Below are 20,844 nucleotides of genomic sequence, written 5' to 3'. Positions count from 1 at the left end.
CCACAGGCCAGGGAAGGATGAGGCTGAGAGTATTTTCACTGGGGAGAGAGAAGGATAAATGTGAGGACACACAGCACGCCCAGTAGCCCTTTCTGCAGAGCCAACCACCAGGTGAGCATGTACCATGACTTCCTCCCATAACCCTGTGAGGTCCATGCCTATACAACCCTGTCTGTGAGAAGAGCAAAGTGAAGCTAAGAGAGGTGTGAGAACTTCCAAAGATAAACAGATTAAGGTGGGATCGTCACCACCATGCTGTGCTGGGACAGGCAGTCACCTGTCACACTGCTCATGTAGGACCTGCTGGGAGCAGGGAAGGCCTGATGGGAGCACAAGAACACTGTGATGGAGGTGGCGTTTCTACCTGGGAGAGCTGGTACTGGGGACTCTGTGTGATTCTTTTTTGTGCTTGCTTTTAGTGTCAGCATGATACTGTCCCATTTGGGAACAGGGCTGTCCCCTTTCCACATCGGTGCACAAGGAGAAACATGTTCACACTGGTATCACCATAAGTCACCAGCAGGATCAGGATCTGGAGCTCAGACCAGATAATCCTCAGCAACTGGTTTAAGAAGAGGACCTGATTGTCCGCCTGAAAAATTTCTAGCTTTAAAAGTATATTTAATTAGGGGGAGTGATAAATAATTGATCCCTTCAAAATATCCTGTTATCTGAAGAACAATAGCACCTCTGAATTATAAGAACAATATTTCAGTTTGTCATCAATAACCATCATACAGGTATGACAAAACAGGGTGTTAGGAATTACAAAAGGGTCTCAAGATTATGCAGGTCAGAACTGAGAACTGTCCAAAGCATGGGCTGCATGACATTCCTTCTAAGCTACCTGAGGCTTGGTCTGCTCCTGACATGGAACAGACAGTCCTGAGAAAACCGCACTCCTCAGAGGACCCCAGGGAGTTGAGAGATTTGGGTTTGGATTCCAGGCCAACCCTGATCATTTCTAAATATGGGATTTGAGACTCTTCTGCATCTGATCGAGGCGTGGTTTCAAGGAGTGAGGCATGATCCAGGCAAGAGAGCAGACATGGCTGAATCAGAGCATCACCAGTGACATTAACAAAGAGACCAGGGCACTGAGATTCCCAGTGATTTAGCATCATGGCTGGGACGGGTCATGTGTTCTCCAGTGAGTTCTGAACATCCAGCACTGCTCCCAAGGATCTGCAGGGGGCGCGCGAAGCCAACAGGTCTTAGGTGGTGGGGCGCATGCGCATTCCGCGACAGACGTGGTCGGCGTCTTCCCTGGGGGCGACGCTCCTTTTCCTCAGGGCGGAGCGGGCGGCGCCATGGCGGCTTCGGGACCGCGTGGCCCTCGTTCCTGCAGGAGGAGGACGCTCCTCGCTCGCTGTCTGAGGTGATGCCGGTTTCCCCGCATGCTAAGCCAGCTTCACACGGGGGTGTGTGTGGACCTGGCCGAGTTGGGTTCCCAGTCCAGGAGGGAGGGGACGGGTGCGCTGGCGGACCCGCTTCGGCCGTTGTCCTCAGCTGCTGGGACGGGGTGAGGGTCCGCGTCCATCGGGGCCACGGGGCTGTTCGCGCCCCTCATTCTCACTGCCTGGGTCCCCCCCTTCGCCGCGTGGTTGGAGGTGTTTACACCGCAGGTCACGGGCGGGGACTCGGGAGTAACGTGAAAGGGGCTGAGAAATTACTGAAACAGGGAAAGAGGTGTATGAAAACACATTATATTAACTTTTATATTTTAAGTGTGTCAAAGTCAGAGTTTATTATGCTTTTAATCTCCTGTCTTTAAAGGAATACAATTATTTATTTTGTACTTAAAATATTTTATATTTAAAATGTGCTTCTTAGCTTATCTCATTTTCAAGTCCAAATATTGCCACGATTGTTATTTTCTCATAATGAGAAGGAAAAGCCTGGCTGGACTAGCAAGATAACTCTTAAAACTAAGTGTAATAAGTGTCAGTTTACTGATCTAAGTACTGCTGGGCTAACTCATAAATCTGAAGTTTAATAAGTGTTGGTTTACTGGGCTAATAACTTAACTCATAAGTCCTAGCTCAACAAGTGCCAGTAACTGGGTTCTGGCCAGCAGAAGTCCCACTGAGACTGAATGAATTACTCAAGACTCTGTGGAAAAAGTCAAGAGAGGGAGAGGGAGTCGGGAGCCAACTCCACGAGCCTCTCAAATGCTCCCACATTTATTGTGTACAATCAAAGGAAAAATCACTAACAGTTGTGTGACGGAATGCAGGAATTTAAGGAAAGACAGGGTGGGATTGAGATTGTAGAAATCACAGTGAGTACAAAGGCTTTGTTTATCTTTGGGGAAGTCATGGGAAGAGGGGAACAAGATATATCCTTATAGATATGTTAGAAAAGACGACCAGCCCAGCCAGCTCCTTGTTCTGGGCATAGAAGACTAACAGCAGAGACACCCAGTGTTTATAGCTGAGGGCCTGGGTTGTTGCTTTGCCATGAACAGAGCGCTATCTAAATCCTCAACTATGCAAGCAAGGCATTGTCTCTGCTTTTTATGGCCAGGAGACTGGCGTGCGGATGCACAGGTGCCTGTTTGCAAGGCAGTTAACTAAGCACATTTGCTCTTCTTTAAGGAGACGAGTGGCTGGGGTTTGTTACAATTTTTTAACCCAATCATGGGCTCCCAAAAGTAACATGATCTGTTCCTAATAGATAAACTCCAGTGTACTGATTCCCTGCTTTTGCTGTTCAGACCTTACTGGCTATAGCCCCATGCTTGCAATTAACTCTATAAAACCTAATGCACAAGTTTTGGAGGTGCTCAGAGCTTCAGAGCAGAAGCCCCTCTGAGCCCGCCAGTGTAATAAATCTGAGTATTACAACCCTCCGAGTGGTGCTTGTTTCTTGGCTGGCCTGTTGTTTCCATAATATTAATACAGTGACAGTCTTAAATATATGTAAATATAAGCTTATTGAAAAATATTTTGCAGCATTCCAGGGTGACCAGTTTTGTTAAAAATAATACCTAGGCCACTACCAATTTCTTACAAGAGTATAATTTTTAAAATTTTGAATTACTTTTATAAGTTCCAAATACAGTGGCGATTTTTAAAATACCAACCATTGTACATACTGCATAAGAACATTTGAGATGAAATATATTCAAAACTAAATCGTCAGAATATTTAAAAGGCAGGACAATGACTGCTTTTCATTGCAAATACATTTTCTCCTAATAAATGCAAAATATGATGTTATTTAGCTTAGTTTTCTATACCTTTGTTCAAAAGGTGAAATAAGAATATCTATAATCTTTTTTTTAATTTTAACCTTCTTTCTCATAAAAATTGGTATTTGTATCTGTAGAATCTTAATTTCCCTTTCATTTTTTTCTTTCAATTTATTTTCTTTACCAGAGTGCTTTCCTGTGTCTTGTTAAAGTTTTTTTTTATTCTCCTATTCTAGATCCAAGTCACTTTCTGATACTGAGAGTAAACAAGGGGAGAGAACTTATAGTAAGTATGCAACTTTTGATGTGGTCAGGAATTTTTCTTGGAGAACTTTCTTTACAATTTCTGCTCAGGTCACAGTATTATCCCATTATGAAAACTGAATACAAAATTGTAATCTGTTTACACCAGGACGCTTCCAATTTTGGCACAGCACATTTCCTGATATTTTACATTAGATATTAATACAATATTTGATTTTATTTATATATTGTACACTAATACATATTTTATATATGAATATCTGCTGAATGCCATTAATTTGCATGGGGTGGTAGCTGATTGCATTTGATTTTTCTGACCATTAGTTATTCTTAGGTGTGTCTAAAGTACTTCTTAGAACACATATTTGACTACCACACCTCTCATAGAGTATTTTAAAGGTTATTATATTTTAAATTATAGAAGCAGAAATGTTACCCATTACGTTTATGAAATGATTAAGTAACAATTTGGTGTAATCATATTCAGTGGAGGAATGATGGCTTCTACATCTTTGTACATCTGCCACAGTTGCTCCTCTATAGTATTTGTGGCCATGAGCATTTTTATGTCAACATGATCCTTTTCCAATTCTTTTTTTCTTTTATTTCAGTACAATCAGTAAAGCTTTCCTTTGCAGTGATGGCATTGTTTTTAACATGAAGATACCTTGTCATCTGACACATTTGTACCTGATGGTCTATTACTCTTGTACAGAGCAATAAAAAGCATTTTCATATCTCCATCTGTATTCTAGATCTTTCTAATTTCTTAGAAGCTTTTTATAATCATTTTTAGTTATTTTAATTGTACTAAACACAGAAGAACAGATCACTTTTTATATTTACCTACCTCATCACCTGAATGGACACATACATTATAATAACATGTGAGTTTGATGAATTTGAGGAACGTTCCAGAGTTTGAGCTTCAAGTATTTTTATGTGATTTTCTAAGAGGTAATTAATTTCTGGCACAAAATATGGCATTATCTAAAACCACTGGCAGGATTGTCTGTCATTTTGGCTTATTTGACTTTTGTCACATAGCTATCAGCTAGGACCCAGTGAGTTTGAATATTTTAAAAAGCACTTCTGATTAGAAAACATCAGGAAGAAACATTGAATATTTGTGTTCACGACTCTGGTATCATTATTGTAATGTGCTATTTGTTTTGGCATATATTTGATTTTGTTCCAGTAGTGTGAAATGTAAGCATGGGAACAAAATTAAAAAAAAACAAAAAATTCTTGAAGCCAGTCACAATGAATTATTAGTCACTTTATTTTTATTTTATAAACAGGCCATTTGAATATGTTCAGCCATGAAGTGAAACAGACTCACTGAAGTCTGAGTCCTGAGAGACAGTGACCCAGGACACAGCCCTACCAGTAAGTAATGTGGTGATTTGATACACATATGTATTGTGAAATTATTATCACAATAAGGATACTTCCATAAACTCATAAAATTCCCATTTGTGGTGAGAATTTTTGAGATCTGCTCTCAGTAACTTTCAGATAAATAATACAGCATTGTTAGCTGTAGTCACCATGCTGTTCGTGAGATTTCCCAGAACTCACTCATCTTAAACATGGACATTTGTACTCTTTGGGCATCTTCTCATTTCCCCACTCCCAGGCCCTGACAATCACCACTCTGTTCTCTGTGTGAGTTTGGCTTTTTTAGATTACACGTGTAAGTGAAATCATGCAGTTCTACTTTTTCTTTTTTCAGAGTCTGCAGTGTGTTGATTTGATCCACTTACATACAGCAATGTGATCACAAACACAGCTTTAACTAACACCTCTCACATGACTCACAAGTATAATTTTCTTTATTTTTGGTGGCAAGAACATTCACAAGATAGTACCTTACGAGCTTTGGAGACTGGTACAGCACTGTTGTCTGTAATCACTGTGCTGTGCATTTGATCTGCATGACTTATTTATCTTCTGCTTGCACATTTGTACCCTTTAACATCTCCCCATTTCCTCCACCCTGACACCTAGGTACCACCATTTTGCAATTTGTTTCTAAGTGTTTGCTTGCTTGTTTTTTGTTTGTTTGTTTGTTTTTGTATATCTGATATCTTACATTTGTCTTTTCTCTGTTTATTTCATCTCACCAAGCATAATACCCTCAAGGTCAATCTGTAATATCCCAAATGGCAGAAATTCCTTCTTTCATAATACAGAATAATATTCCATTGTATATAAATGCCATTTCTTCTTTATCCATTCATTCATTTTTGGACACTCAGGTCATTTCCATATCTTGGCTATTGTGAATAATGTTGTAATAAACATGTGAATGCAGCTATCTTTTCAATACCCTGTTTTCACTTCTTTCAGATGCACACCAAGAAGGAGGACTGCTGGAGCATATGGTAGCTCTATTTTTAACTTTTGGGTAACCTCTATAGCTTTTCCATAGTGGTTGAACCAGGTTACATCCCCACTGACAGTGTACAGGGGTTTTCTTTTGTCCTCATCCTGGTCAGCACTGTCTCTTGTCTTCTTGGTGATGGCCTTTCTGACAGGAGGGAGAGGATATTTCATTCCACTTTCAATTTTCATTTCCCTAATTGTTAGTCATGTTGAATATCTTTTCATGTACCTTTTGTATATTTGGGTGTCTTCTTTGTTAAAATATAAATTTAGATTCACTGCCCATTTTTTATATTGGATTGTCTACTCTTTTTTTTTTTTTTTTTTTGCTATTGTGTTATATGAGGTCCACGTATATTTTGATACTAACCCTCCATCCAATATATGATTTGCAGAAATTCTCTCCTACTCTGTATTAGGCTTTATATTTTGCTGATTATGTTTTTTGCTGTGCAGGATCTTTTTAGTTTGATGTAGTCCCATCTGTTGATATTTGCTTTTCTGGCTTGTGTTTGGGGTTATATCCCAATATTATTACCCAAACCAGAGTTAAGTATCTTCTTCTCTAAGTTTTCCTGTAGGAGTTTTAAAGTATGAGGTCTTATATTTCAGTCATTAGTCCATTTTAAATTATATTTGTGAGTGGTGGAAAGTAGGTGTCCAATTTCATTTTTCTGCTTGTGGATTTCCAATCTTCCCAGCAACATTTGTTGAAGATGCTGGAGTTTCCTCATTCAAAATAGCATTAAAACCAATAAAATACTTAAGAATAAACTTAACTATGGAAGTGAAAAATTTGTACTTTGAAAACTATAAGATTTCTATGGAAAAAATTGAAGAAGACAAAACAAGTGGAAAGATACACTGGACCAGAAGTATGGCTAATGGAACAGAAGAATTAATGTTAAAATGTCCATAATACCCAAAGCCATTTACAGTTTCAGTGCAATTTCTATCAATATTCCAACAGCATTTTTTACACATGGAGGGAAATCAATCTTAAAAATGTTTTATGTGACTACCAGAGATCCAGACACCAGAGCAATCCTGGGAAAGAACAAATTGGGAGTCATCACACTTCCTGATTTAGAACTAAATCACAATGTTACAGTATGAGACACAATGATATTGGTATTAAAATACACACATGGTTTAAATTAACAGTATAGAGGACCCAGTAGTAAACCCCTGTATATTAGGTCAACTACTATTTGAGACGGAAGTAAAACACGTTCAGTGGGCAAAGGATAGTCTCTTTGAAATATGGTGCTGGGACTCGTGGATACTACTTTAAATTTTTGATAGAAACTCCATACTGCTTTTCCTAGTGTCTGTGGTTATTTACATTTTTACCAACAACACACAAGGATTTTCTTCACATCCCTTCCAATCATTGTACTCACTTGTCTTTTTTCACTTTCGCCATTGTAACAGTTGTGATATGGTTTCGTGGTCTTGATTTGCATTTCCCTGATGATTAATGACAACCTTTTCGTGTTGCACATTTGTATGTTTTCTTAGGAAAAATGTCTATTCAGATCTTTTATTCATTTTTAATTAGATTTATTTTTTTGGCTGCTAAGTTGTATGATGTATTTATATACTTCAGTAAATACCATTTATCAAAAGATGGTTTGCTAATAGATTCTCCCATTCCATATGATGCCTTTTAATTTTTTCAAATTCTTTTCTATGCAGAAGTTTTTACATTGACTTAGTCCCGCTTGTTTCTTTTTGCTTTTGCTTTGTTTGCCTGTACTTTGGAGTCATATCCAAATAATCATTATTTACAAGATCAAGGTCGAGGGGATTTTACTCTATGATTTTTTTTAAGGTGTTTTATGATTTCAAGTCACAATTTGACTATTTTATTGTGAGATATTTTTTGTGAGTAGTGTAAGATGGGGTCCAATTTAATTCTTTTATATTCATTCGACTGTACCAGTTTACATTTTGACCAAAAAATTAAACAAGTTTTACCTTTTCTTCATATTCTTGCAAACATTTTTTTTCTTTTTTATAATGGCTATTCTAACAGGTGTGATGTGATGTGTCATTGTGATTTTGATTTGCATTTCCCTGATGATTAGTGATGTTGAGCATTTATTCATGTACCTATTGGCCATCTATATGTCTTTTTGAAAAAAAATCTACTCAAGTCCTTTAACCTATTTTTAATGTTTTATTTGATTGCTATTATTTTATGACTTACTTATATATTTTATAAAAAAATGTTTTTTGATTAACAAATGGAAAAAAATTGCCTGTATGTTATTTTATTCTGTAGTTGCTTTTTAGTTTGCTGATTATTTGTTTTGCTGTGGAGGTTTTTTTGTTTTTTTGTTTTGTTTTGTTTTGTTTTGTTTGTTTTGTTTTGTTTTTGTTTTTTAAATTTCTGTAGTTCCACTTGTTTGTTTTTGCTTTTGTTACTTGAAACTTTGGTGTCATATCCAAAAAATATTTGCCAAAACCATAGCAAGGAGCTTTATGTTTACATTTTCTTCAAGTAGTTTTACAGTTTTTGGTCTTAAATTTAAGCCTTCAGTCCATTTTGAGTTAATTTCTGTGAGTGCTGCAAGAAAGGGGTCCAATTGTATTCATCTGTAGGTCATTATCCAGTTTTTTCCTGCACAATTTATTGAAGAGTCTATAGTTTTCCCTTTACATCTTCTTGGTTCCCGTGTGAAGTACTTGTTGTCACTATATAAGTGGGTTTGTTTCTGAGCACTTGATTGCTTCATTGGACTTGGTCTCTATTTTTTACTGTTACCTACCATTTTTGATTACTATAGTTTTGTAATAAAGTTTGAAATTAGGAATTGTGATATCTATAGATTAATTCTTTGACCAGGTTGATTTGGTTATTAGGGGTGTCTTGTGGTTCCATACAAGTTTTAGGCTTGTTTTCTGTATTTCTGTGTAAATGTCATTTGAATTTGGATAGGGATTGCATTGAATCTATAGACAGCTTTGGGTGACACAGACATTCTTACAGTTTTAATACTTCTAATTCATAACCATGAAAATTGTTTCCATTTATCTTTTTTTCAGTTGTTTTTTTTTTTAATCAGTGTTTTGTCATTTTCAGTGTAAGGATATTTTACATACTTGGTTTAATTTATTCCTAATTTTTTATGTCATTTTAAATATGAATGCTTTTTAAATTTATTTTTCAAATTGTTTGTTGTTGGTATATAGAAACACATTGCTGTTCACATGTTGAAAATTGTATCTTGCAACTTGACTGAATTTGTCTATTGTTTGTAATAGGTTTTTGATAGAATCATTAGGATTTTCTATATATAAGATCATATTAAATGCAAACAAATAGTTTTGCTTAATCCTTTTCAATTTTGATTACTTTTATGTATTTATCTTGACTAATTGCTCTGGCCAGGACTTCCAGTATTATGTGGTAAATGAGTGGTGATTGCACAAAATTATTTTGTTTATATTTTTGTCAGAAAACACTTCACCATTGAGTATGATGTTTACTGTGAACTTGTCCAGTATGACATTTATTATGTTTAATTACTTACTTTGTATAGCAATTTGTTGAGGTTTTGTTTGTTTGTTTGTTTGTTTATGGAAGGCTGTTTAATTTTTTCACATGTTTTTCTGCATCTATTGAGATTACCATATGATTTTTGTATTTCATTCATTAATGTGATGCATCACATGTTTGATTTACATAGGTTGAATTGTCCTTGGATTCAGGGATAAATTCCGCTTGACATGGTATATGATCTTTTCAATATACCGTTGAATTTGATTTGCTTATATGTCATTGAGAAATCTTGCATCTATATTTATCAGTAATACTTGCTAGTTTTTTTATTTTTCCTCCTTGTAGTGTTCTTTTCTGCCTTTGGTATCAGGGTAATGTTGGACTCATCAAATGAGTTTGCAAATATGCCTCCTCTTCATGTTTTTAAAAAGTTTGAGATGATTGTATTAATTCTATTTAAATGTTTGGTTGAATATCCCAAAGAAACTGTCTGGTCTTAGCCTCTTTTTATGTTTATTTTATTTTTTATTTTTTTACTGATACAATCTTTTCATTCATCATTGGTTTGTTCAGATTTTCTGTTTTTTTTATTAGTAAGTTTTGGTAGTTTTTATATTTCTAGGAGTGTATTTTTTCCAGCATATCCGAGTTGTTTGTGTGTATTTGTTGATAGTCACCTCGTATAAGCTGTTGTATTTCTGCTGCATCAGTTATAATATCGCCTCTCATTTCTGATTCATTTGCATATTGTTTTACCCTTTGTTAGTATAGCTCAGTTTGTCAATTTTACCATTTCAAAAACAAACTCTAGCATTGATGTTTTCTATATTTACAGTCTTTGTTTATTCTCTCACATTTGTTATTTCATTTCTTTGCTACTTGTGAACTTAGTAGGATTTTGTTTTTTGCTCTAGTCCCTTGAGAAGTAAAGTTGTTTATTTGCAATTCTTTCTTCTTGTCATACTAATTTGTTGTAATAAACTCATAACTATTTTCATGGTATCTTGTAAGTTTTAGTAAGTTGTGTTTCCATTATCTTTTGTTTCAAGATTTTCTTTTAATTTCAAGAAAATTATTGTAAAACTGTTATAAATTACCCACCCCCGGTTTTATTGAGATATAATATGGTGCTGTTTAAGATTCAAATGCATATTATAATGATTTGACTTGATATATTGTGAAATGATTATCACATAAGATTAGTTAACATACATCATTTTAATATAGATGCAGAAAACAAAGGAAACAAAATATATTTTCCTGTAATGAGAACACTTAAGGTCTACTTGCTTAACAGCTTTCAAATATACCACAGAGCAATGTTAACTGTATTCATCATGTTGTACATAACATTTCAATACTTGTTTATCCCATAACTGGACGTTGGTATGTTTGGACTTCCTACATCAAATTCTCCCTGTTCCCACTGCCCACCTTTGGTAACCAAAAATGTGATATTTTACTTTTTGTTTATTTTTTTCACATATAAATCAGGACATACAGTATTTGTCTTGCTCTGCCTGACTTCTCTTACTTAGCATGATGCCCTCAACGTCCATCCATATTGTCACCAATGGCAGAATTTCCTTCTTTATATTGCTGAATAATACTCCATTGTCTAAATATAGCACAACTTTTATATGCAAGCATTTGTTGATAGGCAGGTCATTATCATCTCTTGCCTATTATAAATAATGTTGCTGTGAACATGGGTGCAGGTATCTCTTCAACAAAATGTTTTCAATTATTTTAGATACATTTCCCATATGTAGAAATGTTGGGTCATATGGTAGTCCTGTTAAATGTTGAGGAACCTCTCTAGTGTTTTTCATAGAGGCCAAACCAACTCATAAGCCAACCAAAAGTACACAAACAGTCCCTTTTCTCCATACCTTTGCTAGCATTTAATAGTAAGCCTCTTGTCTTTTTGATAAATTCATCCTAATAATCCTGAGTCGATATCTCCTTGGGTGTTTGATTTTAGTTTCCCTAATGTTTTGTGATGTTGAGCACATTTTCATGTATTTGTTGGAAATTCATGTATTTTCTTTGAAAAAATGTATTTTTAGGTGTTTTGCACAGCTTTTAAGTGGGTTATTTGTTTTGATGCTTTTTAGTTGTGTGATATGTATTTTGGATATCAACACCTTATTAGTTATAAGGTTTTTAGATTTTTTTCCCATTATATAGGCTGTCTTTTCATTTTGTTGATTGTCTCATGTAGGAGATTTTTAGTTTGATGTAGTTTCATTTGTTATTTTTTTAATTGTTGTTTATGCTTAAAGTATCATCAAAAATAATTTTTAAGACCTGTGTTAAAAAGATTTTTACTGTTTTCTTCTAGGAATTTTATGACTTCCAGTCTTATATTTGACTTTCTTTCCTTTATATTTAATTTTCAGAGTGGTGTTAGATAGAGGTCTAATTTTATTCTTTGGCATGTGAATATAAAATTCTCCAAGCCCAGTTATTGACAAGACTGTCTTTGCTCCACTGAGTCTTCCTGACCACCTTGTCAAATACTGGTTGACTTTACATGCATGGGATTGTATTTAGACTCTCATTTCTATTCCATTGTTTTTATGGCAGTACCATGCTATTTTGATTATTATAGCTTTATATTATACTTTGATATAGAGTGCAATATCTCCAACATTGTATGTACAAGGTCTTTTGTGTTTCCTTATACATTTTTGTATTGTTTTTTTTTTCCTACTTTAAAAAATGCCACTGGATTTTGATAGGAATTAAATCAACATATGGCTTTGTGTAGGATGGGCATTTTAACAATATAATTCTTCCAATTCATGGGCAAGGGATAACTTTACACTTGTCTGTATTTTTTAGTTTATTTCATAGAGTGATATTTTATCTCCTTGGATGAATTTAGTCCTCAGGTAATTTTCAGTGTATAGAGATTTGACTGATTTTTGCATTTAAAATTTTTATTCTGCAACTTTACTGATTATGCTGATTAGTTCTAACAGGATTTTGGTGAAGTTTTTAGGACTTTCTATAGATAAAATCATGTTATCTTAAACTAGAGATATTTGCACTTCTTATTTTCCAGTTTTGATGACTTTCCTGTCTCCTCCTTACCTGACTGCTCCAGCTAGGACTTTCATTACTCTTCTGAGTGAGCGGTGGGGGTGGGCTCCTTTGCCTTGTTCCTGACATTAGGGGAAAGTTTCGGACTTCCACTACTGAGTATGTTTTGAACCGTGGCCTTGAGTTACATTCATTTTATACCTAGGCTGTTTGGTGTTTTCCTGTGTCTATTGATCATTATATTTTTTCTTTTGTTCTATTAATGAGATGGCATCACATTTATTTGATTTGCTAGTATTTTTTAAAATCTACATTCATCTGGGTTATTGGCCTAAATTTTCTTCTCTGGCAGTTTGAAAGCAATGCTAGCCTTGTAAAATGAATTTGGGAATTTTCCTTCCTTGTCTATTTTTTAAAAGACTTGAGGATTGGCATTAAATCATTACATATTTGGTAAAATTTACCAGTGAAACCATCTGATCTTGAGCTTTCCTTCATTTGAAGAGTTTTGATTACAGGTTTATTCTCCACAGTGGTAAATGGTTCATTTAGATTTTCTATTTCTTCTTGATTCCCTCTTGCTAGATATGTTTCTAAGAATTTTTTTTTCCATTTATCTAGGTTGTCTAGTTTATCTGCATGTAGTTGTTCATAGTAACTTATTATCCTTCTTATTTCTGTGGTAGAGATGCAATGTCTTCTCTATCATTTATAATTTGTTGATTTTGTTCCTCTCTCCTTTTCCTTGTGTAGTGTAGCAAAAAGTTCAAAATTTTGTTTATTTATTTAATGAACTAGCTCTTAATATTGCTAAATTTTACTGTTGTTTTGTCTATCACATTGATTTCTGCTGTAATCTTTATTATGTCCTTCCTTCTGCTAACTTTGGCTCAGTTTGGTCTTTTTCCAGGTCCTTGAGGAGAAAAGTAAGATTGTTTATTTGAGCTCTTTCTTATTTCTTAAGTTAGGCATTTATTGTAATAGACCACCCTGTCGGGATTGCTTTTGCTATATCTCATGGGCTTTGGTATGCTTTGTTTCCATTTTAGTCTGTCTCAAGACACTTTGTTATTTCCTCTTAAATTTATTCTTTGATACATTAGTTGGTCAGGAGAGTGTTGATCAATTTCTATGTGTTCATTAGCTTTCCAGTTTTCTTCCTCCTACTGATTTCTAGTTTTATACTATGATCAGAGAAGACATTTGGTATAATTTCAGTCTTGAATTTGTTGAGATTTGATATATGACATAATATGTGGTCTCGTCTAGAAAAAAATTTTGTACACTTGAGAAGAATGTATATTCAACTTTTGTTAGACAGAATATTTTATATATGACTGTTAGGACTATTTGATCTTCAGTGTTGTTCACATCAACAGATCCTGTATTGAACTATTGTCTGGATGATCTATCACTTGTGGAGAGTGGGGTGTTAAAGTTCTCAACAATTATCATAGTGTAGTTTATTCTGCCTTTTAGCTTGTTTTTGCTATACATATATTTAGTTGCTCTGATTTTGGATGCATAAATATTAATAATTGTTACATTTATTTGGATGGATTGACTCCTCTATCATTATATAATGACCTTCTTTGCCTTTTTTGACCTTTGTTAGATTAATGTATTTTTGACTGTTTTAGGTGTAACTCACCCCTTTTTTTCCTATTTGTTTGAAGTATCTTTTTCTGTCCCTTCACTCTCAGTCTATGTGTTTTTAAAGACAGAAAATAAATAAATAAATATTTACTTGAGCTACATCTTTAAAGAAATAGACCTAACAGATATATGCACAATATTCTGCCCAGTAGCAACAGAACGACGTTCTTCTCAAGCACACAAGAAACATTCTCTAGGTAGGTCCTTTATAAAGTCACAAAACAAGGCTCAGCAAATGTAAGAAGACTGAAATCATATCAAGTATCATTTCTGATAATAATGGTATAAACCAAAAATTAATGACAGAGGAAAATAAGAAAATTCACAAATGTGTGAAAATTAATGTGCATACTCCTTATAAACTATTGGGATAAAGAAGATATCAGAAATGAAATAAAACATATTGTGGGGTGATGTCACCAGGATGGCAATGTAGGTCATTACAGACTTTGCAATGTAGGTTATTACAGACTTTGCTCCCCCTCAGAAGAACAGCTTACAACTGTTCACAGGCAGGACAGCACTGAGAATACACTAGAACATGGGGTGAGGCTGAAGCATCCATGTGCACCATGTAGACAAAGACAGACCATAGTAGAAAGACATAGATGGACACACTTGGGCCCATAATCTGAGAGAATGCAGATACATTACAAGTTATTTTAAATAAAGACAAGCGCAGAACTTTTTGTTTCAGATTTTCTACAGTACTGAGAAAAAACAGAATCCACAATGACACTTCTGTGCAAAGTTGAGAAAGTTACTTTTGAGACTGTTAAAAAAAAAAAGAAATAATCTATAGACATAATATATGTTCCATAACTGTGTTTACTTGATTTACCTCATTAAATGGAAAATATTTTGTTAAAAAGAAGACATACATCAACCAGACTTATTTTGATTTTCTTCCTATTAATCGTGATTTACCATTTGTATTACAGGACTCATGAAGTAGTGACATATTCAGTGAAACCTACATATGGGATGTTCCATTTATGATACACATGTTGAGAAACTTGAGCTTTGGATGTCACTGAACTCTTCAGCATGGAGTACTAATTACTAATTAAACTACTCTTATGGAGTAAATTCATAAGTTCCTTGGTAAGTAACCAATTACATGGGACAGAAGCCATTGTTGAGGAAGTGACATTACTTAAAACCCTACATAGTAGAGGCAGGATGTGTGAGGATAAGTGTATCCTGAGGGGTAGGGGCAGGGTAGATAGGGAGGGAATGAGGTTTCCAGAGGGTTGAGTTGGATACTGGAGAATCAGTGAATAAACAAAGAGTAGTAAATCTGAGTAATTTCAGAGAGGCTTCCATAGAGGTGGAGAGTGAAATACACATGTGTTAATCAGGGCCTCCTGGGTTTCAGGATTGGGGGAATTGAGTAAGACTCTAAGTAGCATGGACTCATTAACATATAAAATTCAATGAATTTATTTACTCGTATGTAAATTAAGAGAATTCATATTTTCTATATGAGCAGCCGCATGTAAAGCCATATTAGTTCTGAATCTGGGAGAGGAGAAATGGTCTCTGTTTCTCTTAGAGCACAGTGCCAGGTGATGGTTAGGGGATTTGTGGCAGGTGAGCCTGGGTATTGTGGAAAACTATAAAATGTCTTGGCTTCTTTCTCCTTTTTCAGTTGTGTCTTAGTGCTTGAACTTTTTGTAAATGAAAATCCAGAGACTGATGGAGGTTAGCTGTGATCCTGACAGTTCAATCACAGAGAAGCAGGTTCTTCCTCTTTCTCTGTTGCCAGTAGGTAAGCAGGCTTCTCCACAGGCCTGAATCTTCTCTATAAAACCAAGAAGTAATAAAAGATTTAAGGGGCTCTGGTTATGTTTCCCTAGGTCCCTGAGATGTTTTGTGGCCCAGAAGTTGAATATTCTCCTTCCCAGTATTTGTGCTGTTGAAAGTCTTCACATTACACCAATATGAGAGCGGCTGTCTTTGTCTCAGTCCCTTCGGCACAGGGGAAAGATGCCTCACTCATGGCTGATTGGCTTCTGATGTGCATTAGTCATATAGTGCACACAGTGGAGGGAGACTGAAGAAGCAGAGGCTCACTCTCTAGTTGTGCTGGCGTATGTGTCAGAATGAGGTCAGCTGAACACAGCACAGGTGCAGGAGGCACAGGGGACAACAGCAGGGCTCCTGTGAGTGTGGAGCATGGAGGATAGTGAGGGGTCAGCGATCTGACCTGAATTCAGTGTCATAGTTTTGATTAGTAACTGCATCCTCTGAAAATGGCTGCCAATTTTAAATAACATAATTATCTTCCCTCTTGTACAAATCCATCCAGTTTTCATTTTGTAAGGAAACTTCGTTCACATTTAAACACTGGAAAACAATGTATAAATTTTATTTTTTCCTTAAATATGGCTGTATGTTGATGAGAGAAACTGCAGTAGATAGAGCAGCACATAGGATCTTGTGGAAATCTTTGAAGGACTGAAATACCTGAACCTTATTGGAAGATTCTGTTACTGTCAGACCAGTGAGAGTGAGTGCGACCCTGAAGAAGCAATGCTGTATGACCATCAAAGCTGAGAGGTAGAAAGAAGACAGAAAGAAATGGGAGAACTCAGGTCACTGGAGGGCCAGATTAGGGCCATCTTTCAGTGTAGAAATCCCTGGAGCGACAGGCTTGTGATGGTGACTTTGTCCACACGTCTGGTAATGGACATCTGATGTGTGTAGTTATTAGAGAATCTGCACCTGCTAACCCCAAGATCTGCATGAATCCTGTTCAGTCATGTGCAGGGCTGGGCATCTGAATTCTCTGTGATTGAAGTGAGTAATAGACATTGACAATTAATTCACTGATTTCTATACAGAACACTTTAAACATGACCTCAGTTTGAAAATCAACACTCCTAAGCACTTAGGAAAATGTTTCACATGAGAGGTGTTCTGTTCCATGTAGAGGTATAATTTGCCATTAGTCACAGTTAATAAGTCATAAATAACAGACATCTGCCTTGTGATGAGTCTAGTTTTATCTAAAAGTCTTAGAGAGAAGAGGTGAGTTATGACTTCTCAAATTCAAATTTTATAATCAGCAGTTCTCTTGATTTTGCCTTTGACCCAGTGGTATTTGAGATTGTGTTATTTAGTTTCCTCGTATTTGTGGAGTTTTTAAATTTTGTGCTGTAATTGATTTCTAGTTTCATTTCATGGTGCAACAAAGATTCTTGGTATGATGTCAATCTTCCTCAATTTGTAAGGTCCCTTTTGTGACATAACATGTGATCTATCCTGGAGAATGTTTTGTTTTCACTTGAAAAGAGTGTGAATTATTCTGCAACTGGATGAAAAGTTCTGTGTATGTCTGTTAGGTCCATTTGTCTAAAGTGTTGTTTAGGTCCACTGGTTGTTTATTGATTTCTGTCTCAATGTTCTATCCACTGTTGATAATCAGATATAGAAATGCTTACTATTGTATTGCATTAAATTTCTTCTTTCAGATCTGTCAATGTTTGCTTTACATATTAAGATGATCTGATATTAGATGTGTATAAATAATTGCAATTGTTATAACTTCCTAGTGAATTGACATGTTTATAATTACATAATACATTTTTTGTCCCATTTTTGGCTAAACATCACATTTGTCTGGGACAAGTATAATAGCCACTCCTGCTTTGTTTCGGTCAGCTTTTCATGGAATATCTTTTACCATCACTTTACTTTCAGCCTATGTGTGTCCTTAAATCTAAGATGAATTCTTGTAGACAGCATATAGGTGGATCTTGGCTTTTTAATCCATTCAACCACTATGTATCTTTTTATTAGGGAGTTTAGCCCATTTACAGCTAAAATAATGTTTGATCAAGAATGACTTACTGTTGTCATTTTTGAACTGTTTTCTGTTTGTCTTGCAGTTTTTCTCTCATTTTCTTTTCATGTCTTTTGTGTTCCATTGTTTTTGGTATTAATAAGTTTTTATTTCTTTTCTCTTTTTTTGTTCTCTACCACAGGTATATTCTTTGTGGTTACCGAGGGGCTTGTTTGCAATACCTGTTAGTTATAACAGCCTATTTTAAGTTGACAGCAACTTAATTTCACTTGCACATAAGACGCCTCTATCTCTCCATTCATATTATATGCTACTGATATCACAGTTTACAAACATCTACTTCTATTATGTATCTGGCAATCTAATTTAGTTATAGTTATTTTAAATCTTTCATCTTTTAACTTTTATAGTAGTATTAGTAGCAATTTGTTGCCACCATTATAGTAATAGAGTATTCTGTTATTCTGTATATATTTAACTTTACCATTAAGATTCAGTTTGTCTTCTGCTCTTGAGTTGCTGTTTAGTATCCTTTTCTTCCAACTTGAAGACCTCCCTCTAACATTGCTTTTAAGAAAGTTCTTGCTAAATTCCTTTAGGTATGGTTGTCTGAGAAATTCTTTCTCTGTCTCTCTCTTTTTCTTTTTTTTTTTCTTTTGTGGACAGGTGTAGCAATCTTAGTTGGCAGTTTTTCTTTACCTTGCAATATTTTGGCTTATGTTATCCCAGTCTTTTCTGGCCTCCAAAATTTCTCCTGAAAATATCAAGTGGTAGTTTTATGGGAATTACCCTGTATTTATATAACAAGTTGATTTTCTCTTGCTGATTTCAACAGTCTCTATTTGTCTTGAAATTCTGACAATTTGATTATAGTGTGTCTTGATGTGATTCACTTTAAATTCTCTTACTTGATGTCCTTTGGGGTTTCTGGACCTGGATGTCTGCTTTATTCCTCAGGTTTGGAACAAAATTCAGATATGATTTATTTCTATATTTTTTCTGCTTCTTTCTCTCTTCCTCTTGGTCCTACAATGTTTTGTCTTTGGACTGAATAATGTAACATAATTCCTTTAAACTATTTTCACATGATTTTATTCTCCCCCCCCCCTTTTTTTTTCATACTTTACTCTTCTGACCTCAGAAAGAATCTTTAGGAACACTATTTTGAATTTTCTGTTGGGTATATCGCTTATCTCCATATCATACAGTCATTGTTCTTGGAGTGTATCTTTGTTTTCATTTTGTTTTGTTTTTTTCTTAGGATATATTCATTGTTTCTTCATTTTTCTTGACTCCATGTTAGTTTATTTGCCTTAGACCAAATAGCCTCCTCTCCCAATCTTCGGAGTCTTGCCTTATGTCAGAAATGTTTGGCACAAGTCAGCCCAGCCAGAGTTTCTAGGTACCTCTCAAACCTTGTTCTTACTCATAGTGCCTTTTTTAGGTGCCCCCAGGAGACTGAGGTACTGTCAGTGCCCCAAGAGAGGCAAATTAGAAGCCAGCCCTCAGGCAGCAACTGGACAAGCTGGGGCACTGCATGTGTAGCCTGACACTGTCTGTAGAGAAGCTAGGAGCTGGTCTCTATTGCTGGAGCAAGCCGGGGTAGGGGGAGTTGTGGGAAAGCCTGCAGGGCCATGAGGAACTGCCACTTCGTTCTCTGCAGACTCCAGAAGACTAATGAGTGCTGGGCTCCATTTGCTCTAAGTGTCATACAAGCTAGAGGACAAAGAGTCAGGCAGTAGCTGGAAAAGTCTGGGTGCTGGATGTGCAGTCAGACTCCTTCCAGGGAGAAGCTGGGCCCTGGTAGTTTTTGCTGGGGCAAGTGAGGGGCAGAAGCTGCAGAGATTACACCCCTGCCAGCTCAAGCTCCCAGAGGGCCCTGCCAGCTTCCAAAGAGAGGAGTGAGTTAGAACGTAGACTTTAGACAGCAGCTGGGAAGGTCAGTACATGAGATAGATGTGCAGTCTAGCTCCTTCCAGAGAGAAGCTGGAAGTTGATTTTTATTTCCAGCTCAGTCTACACTAAGCCATAAGGAATATCTGCTGGAAGAAAAACATCTTGAAAACTGAAAACATTCACGGTTTCACCAGAGGAGAAAGATCACTCTGATTCCAAGACAAGATAGTGAGACTCTTTTGTTGCCAGTGCAGAGAGAACTGAGAGCAAAGACAGAGTGAAGAATGCTCAGTGTTTTCAACTAGAAAGGAACTAGATGACTCCACAGTTGATTGAACTATTTTTTTTTTGTCAAAAACAATCCAATAAATGTTAGCTCCACCAGAACAATCTAAGTTCTATGTAGAAAAGGGAAATGTCTGCTCTTTCTACGATGTTATTTTAATTTGCACAGCTTAATGCTTAGAGTAATACACTTACTTAGTAAATCTTTAATTCACTTACTCATTCATGCAAGAAATAATCACTGACTTTCCAGCACTGTTTTGTGTCTTAGAGATTGGATACAAGAAAGAACTGAGTACAAGAATTATGATCAGGAAGGCACCAGTGTAGTGATGGACAAACTAGATGTAAACATCTTCAGACAGCTGTCGTTGCTTTGACCAGACATGAATCGGGGCTGATTGAGGTCTGAGGTATGTGGAAGCTTGTCTGGATACTTAAGTAAAGAAGTCATTGTTGACAGACTCACTGAGACCAGATGGCTGAAGTTTTCTAGCACCACATCTCTGAAGAATTTTCTCTGGGATGAATCCACCAAGGCCTGTAATTCTTGATGGACATCCACACTACTTCCTTCAGGTCACTACTTTGTAAAAGTTCACAGATGCTCGGGTTCTGATGGGGCTTCCCTGACCAGTTCTGTGTGCAGAGATTTGACATGATGGTGCTGGGCAAGGGGCTTTGTGTACAGTTGGCTCAGACCTTGTTTGCTGTTTCTGTGCTGACTTATTTATATCCTTCAGATACAATCAGGAATATATAGACACTGGAAAACAACAAATGTTTATTGACAAAATT

At 36.0% G+C, this 20,844-nt stretch overlaps 1 long non-coding RNA gene across 5 annotated transcripts in view; it reads left to right on the top strand.

Moving 5' to 3' along the window:
* Nucleotides 1-1,257: 1,257 nt before the first annotated feature.
* LOC140690759 (uncharacterized) overlaps nt 1,258-20,844 on the top strand; it is a 36,299-nt gene continuing 16,712 nt past the window's right edge. The window contains exons 1-6 of one of the 5 annotated variants that reach the window (XR_012066046.1): nt 1,258-1,378; nt 3,430-3,479; nt 4,759-4,846; nt 5,810-5,844; nt 14,210-14,254; nt 14,999-15,161. This is a non-coding gene — a long non-coding RNA (uncharacterized lncRNA). Of the gene's footprint in view, nt 1,379-3,429; nt 3,480-4,758; nt 4,847-5,809; nt 5,868-14,209; nt 14,255-14,998; nt 15,162-15,708; nt 15,829-20,844 lie in introns of all 5 variants that reach the window. The other 4 variants (XR_012066044.1, XR_012066047.1, XR_012066045.1 and 1 more) reach the window with 4 other exon arrangements.

This window comes from Vicugna pacos, chromosome 31, assembly GCF_048564905.1.
Source record: "Vicugna pacos chromosome 31, VicPac4, whole genome shotgun sequence".
Lineage (NCBI taxonomy): Eukaryota > Metazoa > Chordata > Mammalia > Artiodactyla > Camelidae > Vicugna > Vicugna pacos.
The sequence above is the reverse complement of the archived record's forward strand: the minus strand, read 5'-3'. Positions and strand labels throughout refer to the sequence as shown.